General features: G+C 43.9%; 1 protein-coding gene across 2 annotated transcripts in view; it reads right to left on the reverse strand.

The window, feature by feature from the left end:
* SGMS1 (sphingomyelin synthase 1) overlaps positions 1 to 20,020 on the reverse strand; it is a 36,871-nt gene extending 16,851 nt beyond the window's left edge. Inside the window, exon 1 of one of the 2 annotated variants that reach the window (XM_086466899.1) lies at positions 19,842 to 20,020. The gene's annotated coding sequence lies outside the window, so the exon portion shown is untranslated. Of the gene's footprint in view, positions 1 to 1,868; positions 1,905 to 19,841 lie in introns of those variants that run through there. The other variant, XM_086466900.1, reaches the window with a different exon arrangement.
* Positions 20,021 to 20,580: the final 560 nt, after the last annotated feature.

The raw sequence follows: 20,580 nt of genomic DNA on the forward strand, positions 1-20,580 counted from the left end.
TTTCCCCCCCACTGGAGTTCCAGAGGACAAGAGCTACCTACCTACCACTGGACCTTCCGAGGAAGACCAGACTCTTTTACCTGATCGCTGCTTCAACAGAACTGCATCCATCGCTTCAGGAGGACTGCAGCCAGCATCTTATCAGACTGCTACTGCCACCCTAACAGGGTGTCAGGTTGTATTTCTGACTCTGTCAGTGTAAACCAGTGGGTTGTTTGTTTTTCCCTGCCTTGTGTTATATATATATATATATATATTAGTAAAGAACTGTTATTCCTATTCCCCATATCTTTGCCTGAAGGCCCGTTAATTTCAAAATTATAATAATTTGGAGGGAAGGGGGTTGCACTTTCCATTTCAAGGGAGGCTCCTGCCTTCCTCCGCAGATACCTGTCTTTCAAACCAAGACACAGATACAGAGTTATACTCCTATGCAAAACGTGACCATGCTGCACATATTTATGGTTTTGACCTGTTACCTCTAAACTGAGCAAGAAACAAAGGTGCAGTTTTTAATCTGTTTCTCCATGGAATGAGCCAGATCTGGTGAGTGAGAAAAGAAAAAGCTCTGGAAGCAGTACTGGCAATACTTTGTGTACGCCACCTCTCCCTTGCTGGGCATGCCATGCACGAGCAAGTATTTAAGTCTGTGGAGCAAACAGAGATGAAGATGGATATTCCCCCTTGCAAATATCTGTGCGGTTTTAAAACAGTGGAAGAGAGGATACATGTCTATTTTCTTTTTTTTTTTTCAGTGGGATTATATGTACTGAGGAAGGCTTTTAGCCACGGATCGCTTCGTTATTCAAATTGTGTTTAGCAAATCAGTACTTAGATACACAGCTCTGAACATGGAAAAAAAACGATGGACTGAATTATGCATGTTAACCCGCATAAGAAACTCCTACAAGACCTTGACTGAAGGTGAAGAGCTAGGCTCTCCACCACGCTGGTCTCTGCTGTACTCACATTATCACAGGGCATCTGAAATCCTGGGTCTGGCACCAGTTGCAGCACAAAGCTTAAGCATGAAGCCTGCATCCTTACTCCATGCCAGGGAGAGTTGGTGTCCCAATTATGGGAAGATGTTTTGCCTCCAGCTCCCCTTTTGGACTCAGTCTGTGTGTTAAGGGCGATGTCAGCCTTGAACTACCTCGCTTACTAACGCCTGAGGCTCAACTCACCCACCGCAGACCAAGGATATGGAAACACCATCACCTCGTTGATGTCCACAATATTTCAGTCTCAAGTGACGCACCAGTAACCCACAGCTCAAAGAATCAGTGTCTATGTGAGGGAAAATGCAACAAACACTTTCACACTTGTCCTAGGGTCAAAACTCAGGTTGAACTCCATGAGATGCAGCATCAGATTCACAGCTAATACTAACAGACTTCTCCATGGGCTTGCTGTTTCTGAGGGTAGCGCCTTACAACCTTGATAAAGCCTAAGTTATTTATTTTTTAATCCTGTTACAACATCCGGGCTCTTCATCTGCAGCAGGACCTCATTTAACATCTGCATTGTCATTTAACAGCTGCATTGGCTGCCTCTTCAAGTTTTGCTTTATAAATTCAGCGTGGATTTGGGGTTGCTGGAGCACTCTGTGTATACCACGAGGTGGGGCAATATTAAACCTTCTCAATTTTAAACGCTGGAGTGACCGAATCACCGTTTCCCAAACCACTCAGAAAGAAAGAAAGTAGACCTTTAATGGTTATTTTCCTGATATGCCAGCCTTTCTGTCCAGCCCCGGACAATGTACTGTAAGCCTCCTGCACACTTAAGGATTCAGGATCCCAAAGACACAGTGCAAAGGGCTGCATTCATCACTGTCACCAACCTTCAAATTACAGCTCCTTACTTACCACACACATGGATCTCCTCCTCCTGTGGCTAAGCTAGGAGGTTTTAAGATGAGCTCTGTGTGGAGCCTGAAAGAACAAAAATCTGTTGCCAGCTGCAAATACTACTCTGATACTGGCACAAGAGTTGTAATATGCTGGTGACCCCATGACACCTGGCCTGGCAGTCTTATGAGAAATAGCAAATGTGTGTGTCTTGCAGTAAAACTGCAGGATTTGGCAATAGCAGTAAAACCCACAATCAATTCAGAAACATGCTCGTGCTTTAAACTCATCATCAGCAATGCTATTAAAGGTACCATACAGAAAAATAAAAGACTACTTCACTCCAATTTTGGTGTCTTTATGGAATATAAAATACACATGTATCTCCTAAGAGTCTTTGTTGGTTTTAAAAATGAGAAATCCCATCTCAAATGCAGAGGCACACACTTTCACCCCATCTCATCCTCTGTGGATGGATGGACAATGATGGCATGGGGTTCACCAAGCATCAAGAAGCTACCAAGCAGAAAGCTTCAGTCATAACAGACGACATTTCTGGGAGCACAAACACAGCACTGGCCACTGCTGTCACACCACCAGCATGTAAATTGCTACTGAGCACCTTTTGTAAAAATACAGTAACTGACACTCACAAGAGGAAGGCTTAGAAGAAAGATAATACTTTGCCAAGGACGCAGACCACAGGGTCATTTTCGTTGAGAGTTAAAATGAGGAAAACCAACTAAAATTTCTAATAAACACCTATCATCCAAACCTCCATTTCACAGCTTGTCTAATGGGGGAGGATTAGGCAAAAAAAGCTTCTTTACCAACACCTTCCAGCTTGCCACATTAAAAATATCTCATTTTCTACCGTGCATTCATGAAAGCCTGATCGGGTGAGGTTCCCAGAAATGGTACGGCATACTAACAGCCCTTGCCGGCCCCCTCGCTTCCACAAAAGATCTTTCCTGGTCCGCAAAAGCTGAAGATTGAAGGTGGGGATGAGCATCAGCTGCTGTCAGGCCATATCCACCAGCTTAGCTTGGTCCCACTGCCCCAGCAAGGCACAGGGATGGGGTGGGTGATGGGCACGCACCCAAGCCTCCCCAGCTCTGATACGGGTTGTTAGCCTGGGCCAGGCAACCAAAACGCTCCCTCCACCCGCAGCAGATCTGCTTCATTAAGGAGCCTGTATCTGATAACGGACTGTAAATAACAATATCAATTGCACTATGATAATGATGCCACGTAAAACCAGTATCTCGAAATACCCACACCACAAGACTGAGCAGGATGAAGTAACTTCAGCAAGGGCTCCAGTCTCCATCTCCTCGTTGTTTACATGACCTTTTATCCCCTGTTCCCAGCAAATATTTAATTGTGCCAAATGAGTGCCAACTCAAAATATTCAGGTGCTTTTCCGCCTTCTGGACAGGAAGGATTTCTCACCATCACTTCCATCTGCCCATATGAGGGTTGTAATACCACAACCACAGCCACCATAGTGGGTTAAACAAGTATTTGAGAGAGCGGAACACAACCTTGCATATCAAGATCTGTTCTCTTTTGCATCACTTTGCGGGATGTGGTTGGGCATAAGGACTGAATGTGGGAGCATCCAACTCTCTGGTTAAAGGACAAAATAATCAGCAATAAAATCATCAGCTGGCCATACCTCCACACTTGACTTGGCAGCCAAAGTGCAGAAAACTATGCAGTTTTCTGTCTGTAGGTCTGCTTGGATAGCACTCACGTTGGGACATCAGTGTTTCAGACTTCATTTCAAAGTCCATGGGCTCACCGCTGAGTGAGCGACAGACATTCCCCGGGCAGGTGGCACAAGACTTTGGCTGGGACAGCTGCAGGGTCCACGGAGCAGTTATCTCCCCCTAAAACCCCAGAGCTGGCTTGCAGGTTAACACCCCGTTCCCTATTACCTCTAAACTTGCAAGGGGAAAGCATTACATCTTGCATTTCACACTGATGAGACAAAACCACATCCACCTAAAACAGCAAAAAGAGACCCCCAAAGCAGTTTGCTCATCTCCAATCTCCTCCTAAAGCACTCTGAAACCCGACCAAGGAAAACCAAAGTCTTCTCAAATCAAATCATGCCTTCCTCATGTTTGTACAGTGCTTTTATTCTCTAAGCAAGGACCTTTGCTGCCAAGGCAACAGTCACTATAGAAATCAGTAAAATAACCAGCCATTTCGGAAACCCACAGAGCTCCTCACCAGGAGCCAAGGAGATTTTCACATCCTTCCAGAGGCAGTGAGTGTGTTTCAGTTGCAATACTGAGCATCCTTCCCAAATACGACAGAAAAGTTGAGATGATAAACCCATTAGTAAAAAAACAGCATTAAAACAAGCGAGGTCTAGGACTAAGCACAGCTTGAAGAAGAAATAGGGACATTTTCTCCCTTGGAAAACAAACGCCAAGACGCATGTTGATAACATGTGCACATATGTAAGCAGGAGAAAATCAGCTGCTGTAAGGATTTAAGTTTTAATGCTTTAGAAATCAACCCACAAGTGAACTCCCCAAACCCTCCCGCAAGCAGAAGTTACACAGAGACCAAATACTCTGGATGAAAACCAGGAGCTCTCATCCTGCATTTTTACAGCACAAAACAAACTGTAACAGCAGGGTCTGAGTCACTGCTATAGTCACCTCCTCTATGGGCATTTTATCATCACTACCGATAATGCTCTGACACCTCAAAAACCTGTCTCGTACTTCCAACACACCTCTGCAAACCAGTTCACAATGAAAGGGCAATACCTGTAACAAATTATGTGCTCGATATCACTAGCAAGCTCTCAAGCAACATACCGAATTGCTTCCCTCCCTCCAGGATAGCCTTGCCTCCAAACGGAGACTGCCCCTTGCAAGAGGCTGCACCACTACCAAGCAAAAGACTGTCGGCATTTTAAAACATTACAATAAAGCTGGTTTTGTGCTGCAAATACAAATATATACAAATACATGCAAATACAAAATACCTGTAAGTATAAAACTGAGGCACAGATGGGTTCATGAGTTTCATGGAGCTCCAAGATAGGTTTCCACGATTTGTCCCAGATGGAAAACATTGTCCCGTGGACACAAAGTCAGAGTAAGAGCAAGCAGAATTACTACCACAAAAAGAGAGGATCAATATGTGAAGCAACACCCACATATCCTGAATAGCTATTTACGCAGCTTCAGAGAGAGAAAAAAAATTGCCTGCATATGACATAGATCTATGAGCAGCCCATTTTTTCTAACTTACTCTAGAAGAAGAAGAAGAAAACCCCCACTGTATATTTCCTATTCTAATATAACAAAAAAATAAAAAATGAAAATCCACTCACAGGCAGGGATCTCAGCATAATAGCTCTGAACCCAAGCCCGGAGTTCAGTGGCAAGGATTTCAAAATGAAAGTACCCGCATCAAATCTGAATAACCAAACAGCTCATCTTCAGATGGGAAACACTGCTAGCAAATATCTCTGCTACAAAAATGCATCAACCATACTGGGTGCGTGCACGGGTCTAGGTATATACATGCACGCACTCTGTGCTAGGTGATAAAGGCACCTTTTCCCTCCGAACCTGATGAAGCCTCATCCCTTTACTTCTTTGCAGCACTACATCTCGTTGCTCAACTTTCTTCCTCCTCCTTCTTCTTCCTTGGGCTTGGAAGTAGTTATGGAAACCAGCAAACACTCCCGAGAAGGCTTCACCTGACCAGCAATCACCAGAGTAGTTGCTAAGCAGGGCTTTTGTTTTGACACTACAGAAATCCTGCTTCGGGTGATCTAGGGGTGGAAAGGATGGGTGGGGAGGGCAAGCCCTGCCTTTAGTTTAAGTTACAATTATTTCAGCCTGAAGTCTCCTCAAACACAGGAGGGAGAGCCAGGCACCAGGACCAGAGCCCCAGCTGGCACCTGGAGGACAACTACGGGCTTTCCACCTATGGCAGGGATAACCCAAGCACACATCTGATTTTTTACTGCATACCACAATCCTAAGGTCTAAATTCTAAAGTAATGCAACACCTGCAACAGAAATGGGATGAATATTAGCTTATTTTTTAACAGCTGTGATAAGAAACCCACCTTCCCACTCCCCGCCCCAAATGCTTTTAGTTCCATGCAAGAAAGATGCAAATAACACCACAATTACATTCAACTCCTAAGAATATTATCCTTGAGAGAAAGTGGCTTTATACTACTTCAGCCCTCCACCTGCAAAGGGGTTCATGAAAATATTAACAGACCATCACAAATCCTCACACTCGGGTAATCTGCTTTGCCACCAGGGTCCTTAATTCTTCACCGAAGCAGGACTCGGCCACCCACTGCATCAGTTGCTTCTGTGCTATATACAAACAAAAAAACCCCACAGACACCACGATACACGCTGCACTCAAACCTTGTGCATCTGGTTTCTGGACCGAAGCAACCCGAAGGGTTTCTGGGCTCTGCGCTTGGGCAGCAGCAAGCTCTGGCCGTTGTCTCCAACACAGCTAAACGCATGTCTGCGTTACGCCTCAGGATCTGGGTCAGCCAGAGATAGGGCAGAGCTGGGAATAGAGCCCTGTGTCCTCTTGTAACCTCTGAGCTGACTCCGCTAGTAAAGAGCACAAAATGTTACTTGCAACTATCCAAACCTCCTTGTATTTATAGGCACACAACAGAAGACCTCAGAAGGAAAAGAGATGAAATACAGAAAAAAAACCAGAAAAATCAGATTTTCCCCTACGAGGCATAGAAATGGGAAGAGGATGGGGTAGGGCAGAAGGATGGAAAACAAGAAAATAAGGAGAGACTCAATGTTTGTGACAGGTTCCACATTTTAACCTGGTTAACCAAGTGCAGGTGTTTGGTTTTTGGTTTTGTTTTTACCTATACTGAATACCCAGAAGTCATTTATTGTTAAAAAATCAGATTCCTCTGGGAATCTAAGCAGTAGGAAGAATTAAAAAAAAAAAAAAAAAAAATCAAAAGAGAAAGGGCAGCTTTGCCTACAGAGATTGAGGACAGTCTTGACTGATGGCAACAAGGCTCTAAAATGCATACTCCAGCCTATTTTGCTAAACCAGCCATGCAGACTGGGAAAAAGAAAGCTGGCAGAAACTATAGTGGAAACAGAGCCTCACTGAAGGCTTAAATCAATTAATTGGTTGTTGGGGTTTTTTTAATATTTGGGTTTGTTACTGGACATGTATTAGACAGCATCCAGACCACAACAGTTGCTTCCCCCAAACTGCCTTTCCCAGAGTTTCAACTACAGCAAAACTAAGTTTACACGCTCAGAATCCCAGCCTAGAACAATGTTTCCATATTTCATTAGAAATACAAATATTTTCCAATACTCTACTTCTGAAGTCCGGCGCATCAGACACAGATCAAAAAGACTCCAAGCCTCAAAACCTGAAACATCAATATCTATGTATCATCATGCAAGATGCTGTTCTCTGCATTTCAGCTGTTACTATTCATAATCCCACCCAAAAGGCACACCATCAACTGCTACTACCCTTGTAAAACAAAACAATTCCTGGGTTCACATTTATAAATGTAGTTTCATAAAACACACACTGATCCCCGGTCTAAAAGACAGAACACCACAAATATTCAAGATTATTTCTGGTGTAAGTAGTCCCAACCCAAGTCTTGAACACATATTCCTCCTTCCAGCAATACCTGTTCAGAGTTGTACCATAAATCAAATATTTAGATCTGGAAGACATATTCATACAAAGGAGAGGAAGACTGTTATTGCACAGTTTGTCTAGAACAACCAGAAACCCAAGAAAGGCTGGGGCAGTGAGAGGCATTTTTGATTGCCGACGAGTTACGGATGTACAATCTGCACGATGGGAACTTGTCTTACTAGAGCCAGATCTACTGAAAATTCAGATTAACTGCCCTGGCATCTTCCTTTTGTGGTTAATGCTACAAGCAAGAAAAAGATCTCTCAGGTCGCTTGCCAGACTTCAGCCACCTTCTTTACTCTCTTTGCTGCCAACTGCACAGATGCCAAATCTAGCTGTTTGCAGTGGAGATCCGCCACTGCTGGCGTTTGGCTTGATCGCAAAAACATGCTTGCCTTTATTTAGCAAAATCCAGGGCAGCTGGAGAGACGATTCCTCTCCCCTCCCCAGTCCAGCCATCCAGCATCTCCTTCTTCGAAAGCAAGAGCACCAGAAAGGGAGGGCAACTCAGACCAGCTCTGTTCCCTGCTCAAAGGGTCCCTGGGTTTTTTGCATTTTATAGATAATTGCACAATCGTTGCTTGGTGTTTCAGGGCAGCTGCTGCTACTACCAAATGTGACACTTTGATGCTGCAACAACCTCCAAATTTCAGAATTCGGACTTCAGAAACCCAAGATACTCCCCTCCTCCAGCGCCGAAAAGTAGCTTTACCTCTGTACTGGACTCTGGATCTTAATGCCACCGACTATTCACACTTGGCTGCTTCTGACCTACATCAAACATGCCATCCCTCCTCCCATTGATTATCCTCTGACACCAGCAAATCCTCCTTAAATCTTGCTTCTGACAAAAATTTGGCATTGAACTCAAAGAGCAGGTATGCACAAACGTCCTCCCCAAAACATTAAGTGTTCCTAACATTTTTAATTGCCAGATATTTTAAGAGCACAAAACAACACTGAAAACATGCTTGCTTCCACACCAACAGTGATGGCGACTGTGTACTACTAAGTATCAGTCAAACAATTTCCAAGACCACAAGCAGAAACACTTGAAATCATTACAGTACGTTCAAAGTCTGCAAAATACTTAATGTTTTAAATATTCCTCTCAGCTTAAAGTTATGATCAACTATGTTCACAAAAAAGGAGAGGTAAGGAAAGATAAGAAATTTGTATCTTGCTATATAACTGCTTTGGAAATTTTGAGTATCTCAACATTTCAAAGCCTGAAGAGGTAGGTTCCTCCTTCAGACATCCAGTTATCTCTAAATTTTTTTCCTAGTGACACACTTGAGGTATAGGAGATGTTCCTGCATCATGTTGTCCTAACATCTTAATGGAGATGTCCATTAGCCACCCAGCAACTTCAGTTCCAATCCCAGGGAGTACCTCAGGCAGGGTGGCTCTTGGCCACCCTTTCTGCTGCAGGTAGTGACTCTACTACCTGGTACATCGAACACAAAAGACTGGCTGACTGCTTAACAGACACACATGCTGAACAGGTAGGTTTTGAACATGTCAATTAAATCAGTTCGAAAAGTAACCTGAAATTCCAGCCAAACAAGGGAATCGCAGCTTGAGGTACTGGGTAAGTATGACTGGCTTGCATTCATGTCATGGAAATCAAGTTGCATTTAAAAATAGTATTTAATGAAAACAGTATTTCAGCTCACCAACTCCTCCACCCAGGGAAAGCTATCATCCACTATCTACCCACAGCCTGTAAAACTGCTGCAAAGTGAATAAAAACAGTGCAAAGCTCAGTCAGCAGTTAGTTCACACTTTACAACCAGAAATAATTAAAATACTTGAATTGGATGCCTCTTGAGATGGTTGTTTGTGTGATACCTCTTCTCCTGCCACAGAAAGGATGGAGGGATCAGAATCAGTCCGCTATCATCACCTCGTGGTTGTCTAGCTGCTAGCATGAGTGCGCAGCCTCTAGCAAACTTTGCTTACTACTCAAAACGCTTTCTTTTAACTAAAAGAAGGCAAATGGAGCTATACACTACGAACTGTATGATGCACTCCTCAAAATCTGTGTTTCCTTTCATTAAATTGTACATTAGGTGGAAGGAATTAACTGCTTGTAGCAGTGTTAGACGTAATGTCATTTCTGCTATCCACCCCAACATAAGCGTCCGTGGACTACGTCACAGCGCATACACTTTATCGAGCACGTAACAACCGTAGCTCACTGTGGTGATCCATCCACACACTGCTTGCAGCAAACCAACCGAATTGCTCAGGTAAATTCAGCTGGTTTACAAATTGAAAAGCCATGTCCACCCATGGAAAAAAAAAAAAAATTAAAAAATCAGCCTTCCTTTCCAGAATGTAGCTATGTAAATTAACCATTTAATCAATTAAGGGATGGCTGTCGCTCCAAAAGGATCACTGAGCTGCTTGCCTGCCGAAACAAGACTGGGCTTCATAGCTGCTATGACACAAATAGGTTAACGTGCAGTAAGGAGAACAAGCCTTGCTCGTTCACAGCTGCAAGAGAACTGCAGAAACCCAGCAGCACTATTCTCGTTCCAGCCACAGAAAGAGGAATGCAAATAAATTGCAGGGAAGGAGATGAGAGGGAAGGAAAGGAGGAAGGATTTAGATCTGTGGTCACGTGGACGCCGTAGCTTTCTGCAAGCAGATGGATGAAGCCCAGATTAGCAAGGTATTAACAAAAGCAAGGCTGCAACGCTGAAGAGGTGCAGCTCGAAAACAGCCGAACTCTGACCTGCCTCGCTCTCCTGGACGGATTGGTGTCGGCCACGAAGCCACGGCTCTGCTGACTGGTGGGAAAGGATGGGAGATCGCAAGAGAAGCAGAGCACGGTTGGAAAAAGCTGCTGAGGCTGAAGCTACAAGACGAATGGCAAAGTAGATAACGAAGCAGCAGCCCCGCAGCAGTGTGCGATGCTCCTTTAAATCAACCTTCAGCAGCAAGACGCAAAAGGCTCCCTGGCAATAAACCCTTCCCATAGGTAAATACTCAAGACACACTCTCCAGAGGTCCAGCAGGATGCAATATCCCTGCCGTGTACCTGAGTAAGCAAACAAAACAAGGGAATAACAATTACGCTGATGTTTCTAATGTGCAGAGGCTCATCATCCGAGCTGTAGAGCAGTTCGGATGATATGGTACTGCAGAAACTCATCTGATGAGGAGCCCTTGAGATCGGACCATCAGTAAAATCCCATCCAGCCACCTCGTGACAGACTCCACGACTAAGTAGCACTCCCTCAAGAACTGGAAAATGTAAATATGCCTCCTAGACACATCAGTAAACAGAATATTTTAAGACTGCAAAACAAACAGGGGCCAACCTGACATGGCTGCTGCTTTACCTATCCATCCCGTGGTCAGACTCACTCTACAGGACTATCCTTGAGCTGTGCTCTGACATGCATCTTTCAGGTAAATCCTAAGAACATCTTCAATATCTTCTAAACCTGATAAAATATGGCATTTTAATAAGAGCCCAGAATAAAAAACAATCTTCCGTGTAGAAAGATCAAAATTCACATCAGTCTTCTGGTAATGCCAGTACTTCTCCTGAAAGCAATACAGAGCTGTTGAAATGACTACTGATGGGAAAAAAAAACCCTACTATTTTGGAAACAATAAGGAACAAGTACTGTAAAGTGTTCATACCAAAAGATATTAAACAGTCACAGTAATTTGTGTTTGGGGTTTGCTGGTTTTGGGTTTTGTGGGGTTTTTTTTGTTTTGTTTGGGTGGTTTTTGTGGGGGTGAGTGTGGGGCTGCATTACCAGAGATTGCACAGAACATAAATACATGGGAAATTTGCTTTTAAAAGCAAGTATATTATTATCTGTCCATAGGTACTCCAAAACGTTTTCACTGGGTCTGAAAATACCTACATTCACAAATATTTAATGTGGACAAAGGGATAAAAGTACCATGGCAGAAATCCTGATGAAATATGCAGCTCACCCTATGTGGCACCACAACAGCACCGAAAAAAAAAGCATCTTATTACAGGTTTTGTTTCACATCATTAGCAAAACAATGTAGGGACTTGATTTAATTTGATCCTGAGACAAACTTGTACTGGTCTGGATCAGCCTCCCGCAGCCAGATTACAAAGCCTGACCTCACAGCAACAGCCCAGTAGCAAAACAGCATCTCCCACCAAGTACAGGCAAATGGCGAATGCAACACCTGGCACATGAACCAGCCTGGTCCAGCTGCAGCACGTGCACACAAGTAACACAGACTGTCTCATCCCAGCTGAAATGCGAGACATGCCACACACACAGCACCATGTGATTTAAGATTTACGGGGAAAAACGCTGAGCTTGGACCAGTAAAGCCAGCTGCTCTAGCACAGCACAAGGAAACTGGGTTCCAAACTGTTACAGTGATTTCTCGCCCTCCCTGGAGGGCACAACATGATCTGCAGGAGGTGGGCTGTCAACAGCAGGGCTGAAGGCTCTCCTTACTTTCTGGAGGAGTAACGAGGAAGCATGAATATTTAGAAAGATCCTGAGAAAGAGTGCTACAGCCACCAGGGAGGGGAGCACCACACACACAGCATCAGATTAAAAAAAAAAAAAAAAAAAAAAAAAAAAAAATAACCCCCCCCTGCATTTCCTTAGTTCACTAAAAGCCAGGTTTTGCCAAGTAACCAATTTCCTTACACTCTTCATTAAATAAATATGAAGGGCAGGCAGAGACGTAAAATATAAATGCATACACTTCCATAAGGAACAGACCCTCTTATCGTAGATGCTGCATAAATCTTTGAGGACAACAGGACTTATGTCCCCTATGGAGGGCACAGAATTCAGGGTTAATTAACAGGCAAGGAAGTTTTATATTAACAAGTGTTGTATTTACATTCACCTTCATGATCCGCACTGCCTAGAAACAGCAGAATGTTCATGTATTCTTTAGTCAGGTCAAAGGGGTGAAAGACAGAATCAAACGCAAAGACAAACATCAGATGTTTTTGGCGTGAATCTCCACCAAATATAAAACTTGTAATGGAATGACAGGACGCTCACCAGTTTGGTAATTAAGCCAGAATGGCTAAAATGATCCTTCCATCATATTTCTCTGCAAAGCTGCCTGAAGATAAGGCAGTAGTTATGAATCGCCCTATTGAAACTTGTTGCTGTACCTGTTTTCCAGCACTTTGCCATACACATGAGCACAAACACAATGTCTTTAGTTTCAAGTGTTAGCAGTTAGAAGCAATGCTTTGGCAAATTTCCCTGGGGAAGAGTAACTGCTACCTATGGAAGACATGCCACTAATCACTGGCATCTCCTTTTTCTTCTGACAAATAATACTATTGCAGTGCTTATGTTTACAATGCCCAACATCTTTCCTTTCTTGTATTTGCAAAATTTACTCAAACAACTGGCACCTCAAAGTTCATTTGTGAAAACTAACTCTGTATCTAGTTGAGAACTGCCTTCCATGTTGAAAATTAGGATGTAGTCTAAAATACTTCCAACCTACCTTTTTATTACTCCATATTTGCAAAGTGGACTTGAGGTGGCCTTTAACTTTCAGTCAGATGAACGTGTCCAGGATGAAGACAGCACTTAGCTGTATAAGCAACTTCTCTAGGACAGGACAGGGCATGCGAAGCTCCAAGACAGCAGTCCCCTTTAAGGGACTCCATACTACTCTTTCCTACCATACAGGACTATAAAGCCCAACAGGTCCCCACTGAAGCTCCAGAAGTAGCAGGTCTGCCCAGGCACAGGGAAAACCTAAAGTCATGCATTAGCTTGTGGCTGCCTCCTCCCCTGATTACTCAGAGGGTCAACAGAACTCAAACTCATCTTCACACCCAAAGTGACTTCTGAGTATAAAATCACTTCTGCGTACCTATTTTGAAAGTTACTTATAGACAGGAGTTCCTATTTCAAAGCTCTGCATAAAGCTGGATTTACTGATGCAGACCCATGATTCATCAGTACAGCAAGCTGCAGGAGACAAACTGTATTATGCTGGAATCTAGCAAAATCAGAAAGGAAAAAAAATCAGGAAGAAAACCCAGGAATATTCATCCCAAATTGAGACCTAGACAAATCCTCCCTCCTTTCCCCCATCCTTTGCAGCTCCTTTCAGCCCCATGTGTCAAGACTCTCGCCAGCTGAGCAACACATACATGCTCCAGACTAAAAGTCAACAGGTTTAGAAAACAGAGAGGCTGCCAAAACCAGGGCAGTGTGAAACCACCACCTGAAACAGAGGACAGAATAGTTCAGATAACTTTGCAATGGACAGGCAGCAGCAGTGGCAGCCCAATGAGCCCCAGCAGCTGCTGCCTGCTCCCCCTCCTCCCCTTCCAAGGGTTTTTAAAAGAAGGAGAATGAGTCTGAAACGATCCGAGAACTGTAAATAAATTATGGCCCTGTTCATCAATTAGCTCAGGCTGCACTGAAATTAAAGCCATAGCGGGCTCTGTAATCACTCAAAATAAACTCCTCTGACAGGATCGTTCCAGTGCTGATGGCTCAATTATGCCTGGGAAGACTGTTACAGAACATTAAACATTAACAAAAGTCTGAGCCTGAGTTACTTTTCTCCCAGATAAATCTAATTCAGCAACTGAGTGCTTTTAGCTTATGTAACCCTGAACTACTGAATCAATTCTTTTCCCACCTTTCCCTCACAGGTTACAAAAGCCAAGCCACCACATACAGGGAAAATGTTTACAAATAGTCCCTTCGCTAGACGGTTCTATTTTTATTATACAGGGAAGATACTTTTATCATTTAAAAACATATACGGGTTGAGAGTGGGTTGTTTCTACAACTTTAGTAGCTCAGAAATCAAAACAGGGGCAAACTGCTCTCCTGGGTTTACTCTAGCCTCCCTGGAAGGGCTTCTTCATTTCTCTAAAATCCAGTCCCTACCAAACAGTTCCACAGCTTATGTTTTCTGAAACCGCAAGGAGAACTGTGAAGAGAAAGAAACTCTGAAAGTCGTTTTCATTTCTCATTTTGCATTTGCAATATATTATTTGCTCTTCATAGCTTCAAGTTTAACAGGACCAGAGATACCCTTGCCATCTGCAGAGTCTCTCCATTCTCTCTCTGCAACTGTATTAACACAAAATAAAGCTTCTTGAGGCTTGCCCAGGTCAGATCTCTGCTGTTCTAAGTACGACAGGCAAACACACCGCGGAGGGCTGAACAATGCCAGGATTTCGCTGCAGATTTATGTAGGGTGAGACTAGTTTAGAACAGACAAACCAATGTCCCCAAAGAAAAGCACATGGCTGAGATTAAAAGAAAATTTCAAAACACAAAAGGAGTTAGAAATAATAAGGGAAAAACCCAGAGAGCTGGGAAGACTAAGAACCTGAAATCAAAGCTGCACCACAACTAACTAGCTGGTGGTCTTCCTACTAAATCCTCCTTATCCTCAATGTTTAATACTCACCAATCCCAAAACATCAGCTTCCCCCCATGTAAATAAATTGTATTTAACTGGGTTCAACTTGACGTTTTTTAAAATTTAATAAAGTATAACAGTGTCAATATTCTTACTTACTGCTTGAAAAATCTGCTTGATCACTAAAGTGATCTTTTAAATTTACAAGAAAATAAGTGTTGTATGTATCACTGGGACCAATGCATTTTTGCTCCTTGTTACAAAAAGCAGCCCAGTAACAAGGGAGAAATCACCCTGAAGCATTTTGAAACTTAACTGGGTAAAACTAGCTGCTTGTCTTCAGGATTCTTTTCTAGAGGCTGAAAGAGTAACTTCAATTCTTAAATTCACTTTTAAAAGACAGAGTAATTCCACTTTCACAAATCGAGAGGTAAAACTAAACTTGAGAACGAATTCCACCAAGCTGTGGATATGGTTTTATCTACAGTTTCTATCTGAAGTCCCCTGAAGAGAATAAATGCTGTTTGTCTTCAAGTCATGTGCCCAGGGAAAGTGTTATGTTATGGTTTTCTGAACGGAATATTATATAGCTAAACATTATTCAGCCATGTTGAACCGCTGTTTTCCCTCCACAATGTCCTGCACAGGGAATACTTGGCACAGTATGCTTGCTGGGTTTTAGGATCCACCTAGGATGGATATCCAGGATATCTGAAATGCCCCTGGATATTTCCTTTGTCATTTGGCACTGAACAGGATGGTTCACTGGTTATTGACATGTAGCTGTGAGTCCTACAACAGGAGCTCATCTGAACCAAGGAGTAGCTTGAGAAACCACATTGTTCTCAAGAGTTTAAAAAAAAAAGGGGGGGGGGGAGGCAAACAAACAAACAAACAAAAAAAACAAACCCCCCAAACCAAAAAGCATCAGGAAACAAAGTAATGGTTTCCTTAACTGGCTTTTAGCACTTATTTTAGGAAAGTGAGCAGAAAATATAACCAAAATTATAGGGACTGGTGATAATCACAAGGAATAGCAAGATAAACAACGAGCGAGAATTGCTGACAAAACCCTGTATAACAGCCACCTCCTAAAAGCAATGCTTAAAAAGCTTGCCACTTAGAAAGCGCACAATAGATCTACCCTTGGCTTGTCTGTTGACTACCTTTCTCCTGACACTTCACATGCTTACTGCAAAATAGAGTCTCTTACAAGAGTATAATATTACAAGCAAATAAGACATGTATATTTAGTAAGGGAAATTAAGGCCCCAGTACTTTTTATGGTTTTTTTTTCCAACTCAAACTCTCCCTACAAACTACAAGAACATGTACGATTCAAAGAGCAAAGTAAGTCTCCTTAATTAATTCAGGTAGACTAACCCGAATTAGCTCAGCCCCAGCTAGAAGCGGCAGCATGCGTGCTGTGGCTGAGATTTTAAACCCGAGCTGAGCAAGCAGGAGAGCTCACCTGAATTCAGTTCCAGCCCCTGAGCATCTGAACTCGGGTTACCTGTGCCAGCAGGGTTCAACAAGCCTTTTCTTGGAGGCATCTCCCGCCTTGTATCCCCACCCTCCTCTCTTGCGCTTGGGTGATTGCATAGCGGCTGAACTCTTTTCCTAGTTTTCCGCTGGCCCGGTTGGTCGAACCAGCTGGCTGTGCTGTCACAAAAGCATAAGCAAGTCCTTCCCCTTTCGGTGGCAGCAGGGAGTTGTCAGAGCAGCTCGGCTGTATGTTGAAACCATACCTCAAGCTTCCTCATCTGCCTTTCTATTTTTAACCAGCCATTTCCCCCACCTCTGCCATGCTTACAGCTGTAGAAAGCAGCTGGAGACAACTGAGTGCTCCGTCAGGCCATTTTTTTTTGGCAAAAAATCATCCACAGGCCAGCAGCAAGTGCCAAGGGGCAACAGAGACACTCAAATGCTACCCTGAACCCACAGTTTGTGGTAGCCAAGTGGGAAAGGGGGCTGTCTTCTTTTTCCCTGTCCCCCGTGGCTTCGACAGCTCCTACTGAACACAGAGCATGGCAACCTGGTTTGTCCAGAGAACTGCTGCTCTCCTGGCTTATGTAAACTGGCTGAGATCCTTCTTTGTCCCTAAAAACTCAAAGGAGAGAGGCTTAAGCAAAGATTCAGAGCATGGACCCTTCTGCACTTAGCTGCCCAGGCCAGCCCTCCCAGGAAAGAGACTGGAGGGACCACTCCTGCCTTCTGCAAGCTAGCTTTACCATTTGATACAGCACTTGAGGGCACTTTTGCTGGGATGTCCCCAGTACAGAGACCTTCTTTGGCAAACTGCGCATCTCTTGGGGAATGGTTTGGACATCTCCTTCAGGCACTTGGTATTAGGTGTAATACAGATGGCAAACCCTGAATTCTCTCCTCACATGGGAGAGTAGCTTTAAAAAGCTCAGCTTTACAAAGATAATGTGCAGCCACCCTGTAAAGTTAGCCAAGCAAAAAGAGCACTTTCCTGAGAAAGTTTTGAGCTTTCACAGGCGGATGGAAACCCAGGGACGCAGAGCACAAGCTGTGCAAGGTGCTGAGCCATGTGACACAACGCAGGCTTTTGGGTTTGGTGATTTTTTTTAAAGTGAGGTTCAGGTTTCCGAGCTGTGCTCTCAAAGATCTCACTAGGACCAGGCATCTCCAGGTAAAAAACTGTATATCTCCTTGTAGGATCAGGCAGACCTTTGGCCTACGTCAGCTGGGCTGAGAGCTCGGCACCTAGAACGGACAGAGCTTGGGGAAGGCAAGCCACAACTCTGACATCGATTCAGGGAGCTTAAGAGTTTAGCTGGAAATTTTGAGTCATGCTCTTGGATGTGGGCAACTAGAGTAGCTTAAGCCCTTCTGGAGCTAAGCCCTTTTTCTTTTGTTCAAGCAACAGCTGCAAACCTCACAAATGAGGCTACTTTCGCTGTTCTCCATACATCATGTTTTCATATACTTCGGGTTACTTCCACAAAATAGGTTTGTTGCAAACACAATTGATCAAAATTAAACTAAATGCAGACAGGACTTTACAGATTATATATATCAAATGCCTCAGAGAAACCAATTTTTTACATGCCTACAGAAACAAAAGTCAGGCAAAACAGAAGTCTGGTGTGGTTTTAAGACCAGCAAGGCCCACAGCACATCTTCCCAGCTCAGACAGACTCGAATCACAGGATCCCAGGAAACAAAGCAGCTCAGCAAAACATCTCGTCACCCATAAACCCCTTTAAAATTAAGCTTTATTAATGACCTAGTGTATTTACAGGTAAGTAAGTGGCAGAAACTGGTATGATTCACCAATTGCCATGCTGCTGCTGCAGCCAGGGGAGAGAAGCCCCACCATGAACCCAATGGCCCGTATCCACATGGAGCACAGGTAGCAGGTACGTCTGAGAACCCGTTCCCCACTACATGCACCAGAAAAGCACGCTGCTTTTGTTAGTTTGTGGATAACAACATGTCTTAGTTGCCGGTTTCTGCAAAATTCTTCCTGACGTCTTCAACAAAGAGTGAAACACTGATTCCCCCTCACCCAAAACTGCTTCAGAGCACAAGTTTCTTGCTCACATGAAATAAAAGCATTGTCCACCCCCAGTTCCTCCAGCACGACAGCAACGCACAAGCGGATCCCACCAAGCAGCCTGGCATGCTGTGTTTTCCCCGTCTGCCTTAGTTTGAGCTACTCTCCTAGGAAAGCACTTTATTCTTCGTGCATGGGGAGGAGGTCCTCTCCCATGCTTATCCGCTAGACTGTATCACTTAATTAACCAGTACAGAAAGCATGACAGCTGCGCACACTCATGCACAAAACCAAGATCTGCAAGTAATTTCACTTCTTCCCGCCTGGAAAAAGTGTTTCAGGGGTGAGAAACTTCTTCAGCAGCTTTTACAAGCACTGGGACCGCGTGTTAATGATTTACCTGACAGTGCTGTAAGCAGACATTTGGTAAGGGTGTGTTTTGTTATGGTCTGTTTTCCTGCCTTCGTCTGCATAACCAAATCAACTCACAAATGATACAGGCATGGTACTGCTTGACAAGATAGGAAGAAATTAATGCTCCTCTAAACTTGCTTACCCCATCTTGCTTCAAAAAAAGCCAACGTATTTTTTTCATATATATATATACACACACACACACACGGACATATATATACACACAGACTAAAAACCAGTGCTTGGAGTAGCTTTTCTGTGTGTATACATATGTGTGTATATACACATATATATACGTGCGTGTGTGTGTGTAAAAAATACACACACACAAATTACCTACTGCAGGCACAGGTTTTTAGTTTCTTCCCCAAAAGTGGACTAAAAAGAATTGTTCGACTCATCACTATAAATCTATTAGGAAGCTTGCAGATTAAAGCATGTAGCTCAAAAGAGGTTTATGACAAGAAGAAAGGGCTGCTATGCCAGAAGTGCACAAATAAGATCACATGCCGTGGAAAGACTCAGCTGCATATATAAGACACAGCTTACAGATAAAGTTATATTCTTTCTGAAGCACATTTAGCTTACAGAGAGGATTTCTGTGGTTTCCTCATGACTCATTGTGTTCCTGTACACACCCAGGGCCACCCCCTCCTCTACAACCAAAGCACTCACAATTTCAGGCTGTGGGTGACACTGTGACACACGCAAGAGCAGCACAGTCACACGGCCCTACCTCTTCCTATGTACAGCTGCTAAAAAAAAAATCAAAGTCTAAAATACATTTTTGCTCTTACGGTTTCGTATAAACACTCACTGCAATTGCCCCAAGGTATCTGGCAGCAACTAAAGATGGGGGGAGGGGTGGGGAGAGGTGCTAAAGAAGGCAAAAGGGACAGCAGCTTGTCCCCGACTTTTAGATCACACAAGCAAGTGCTGCTGCCATGCCACATAACTCTGATTACCTTGTACCGGTGTGCTGCGAACAAAACCTCCAAACCCGGAAATCACAGAGAGACTCCACCATGCCTCAATGTCCAGGTGTGGTAAGAGATGAACCTGTATGATGGAAACATGCCAGACCCCGGACACAATTCGGGGGGACATGACAGGGGTACTCACCAGCTGGATAACTGCTGCCCCAGTTGCTGGCAGCCTGGCTGGCTTTTATTTGGAGAAGAAAAAAAACAACAGAAAAAACAACAAAAAAAAAACCACCACCACACACAAAACCCCAAACAAACCAATAACCAACAGACTAACCACAAGCTTCAGTGCCATCTTTAAAAAAAACAAATCCCCAAAAGCCGTATTTTAGGTCTCACTGTATCAGAGTCCTTCAAATACAGCCCCTGGCCCTTCATCAGCAGTCGAACACGCCTTTTAACTGAAACGGGACCATCCAGAGCCAGAGAGCTACTCACTCATGGAAATGAGGTGGCAGGTAACAGCAGCCAACTTTTCCTCTTCCCAGCTGCCAGCTAGACACGACGCTTACGGCAAGAGAAGGAGACAGCAGCAAGGCCTCCGCAAGCTGAAATGTTTTACGATCCCGCCGCCGCTTCAGCGGAGGAACTCCTGGACCCGAGGATCTCGCCGCCGTCTCCTTCGCGAGCTGAACTTTTTCAAATTAAAAGCTGCCGTTCAACTTCCCCGTGCCGGCAGCGTCGTGCCGGGCTCCGCCAGCGCTCCTGTCCCCTCTGC

This window comes from Leptosomus discolor, chromosome 6 (assembly GCF_034619465.1).
Source record: "Leptosomus discolor isolate bLepDis1 chromosome 6, bLepDis1.hap2, whole genome shotgun sequence".
NCBI lineage: Eukaryota > Metazoa > Chordata > Aves > Leptosomiformes > Leptosomidae > Leptosomus > Leptosomus discolor.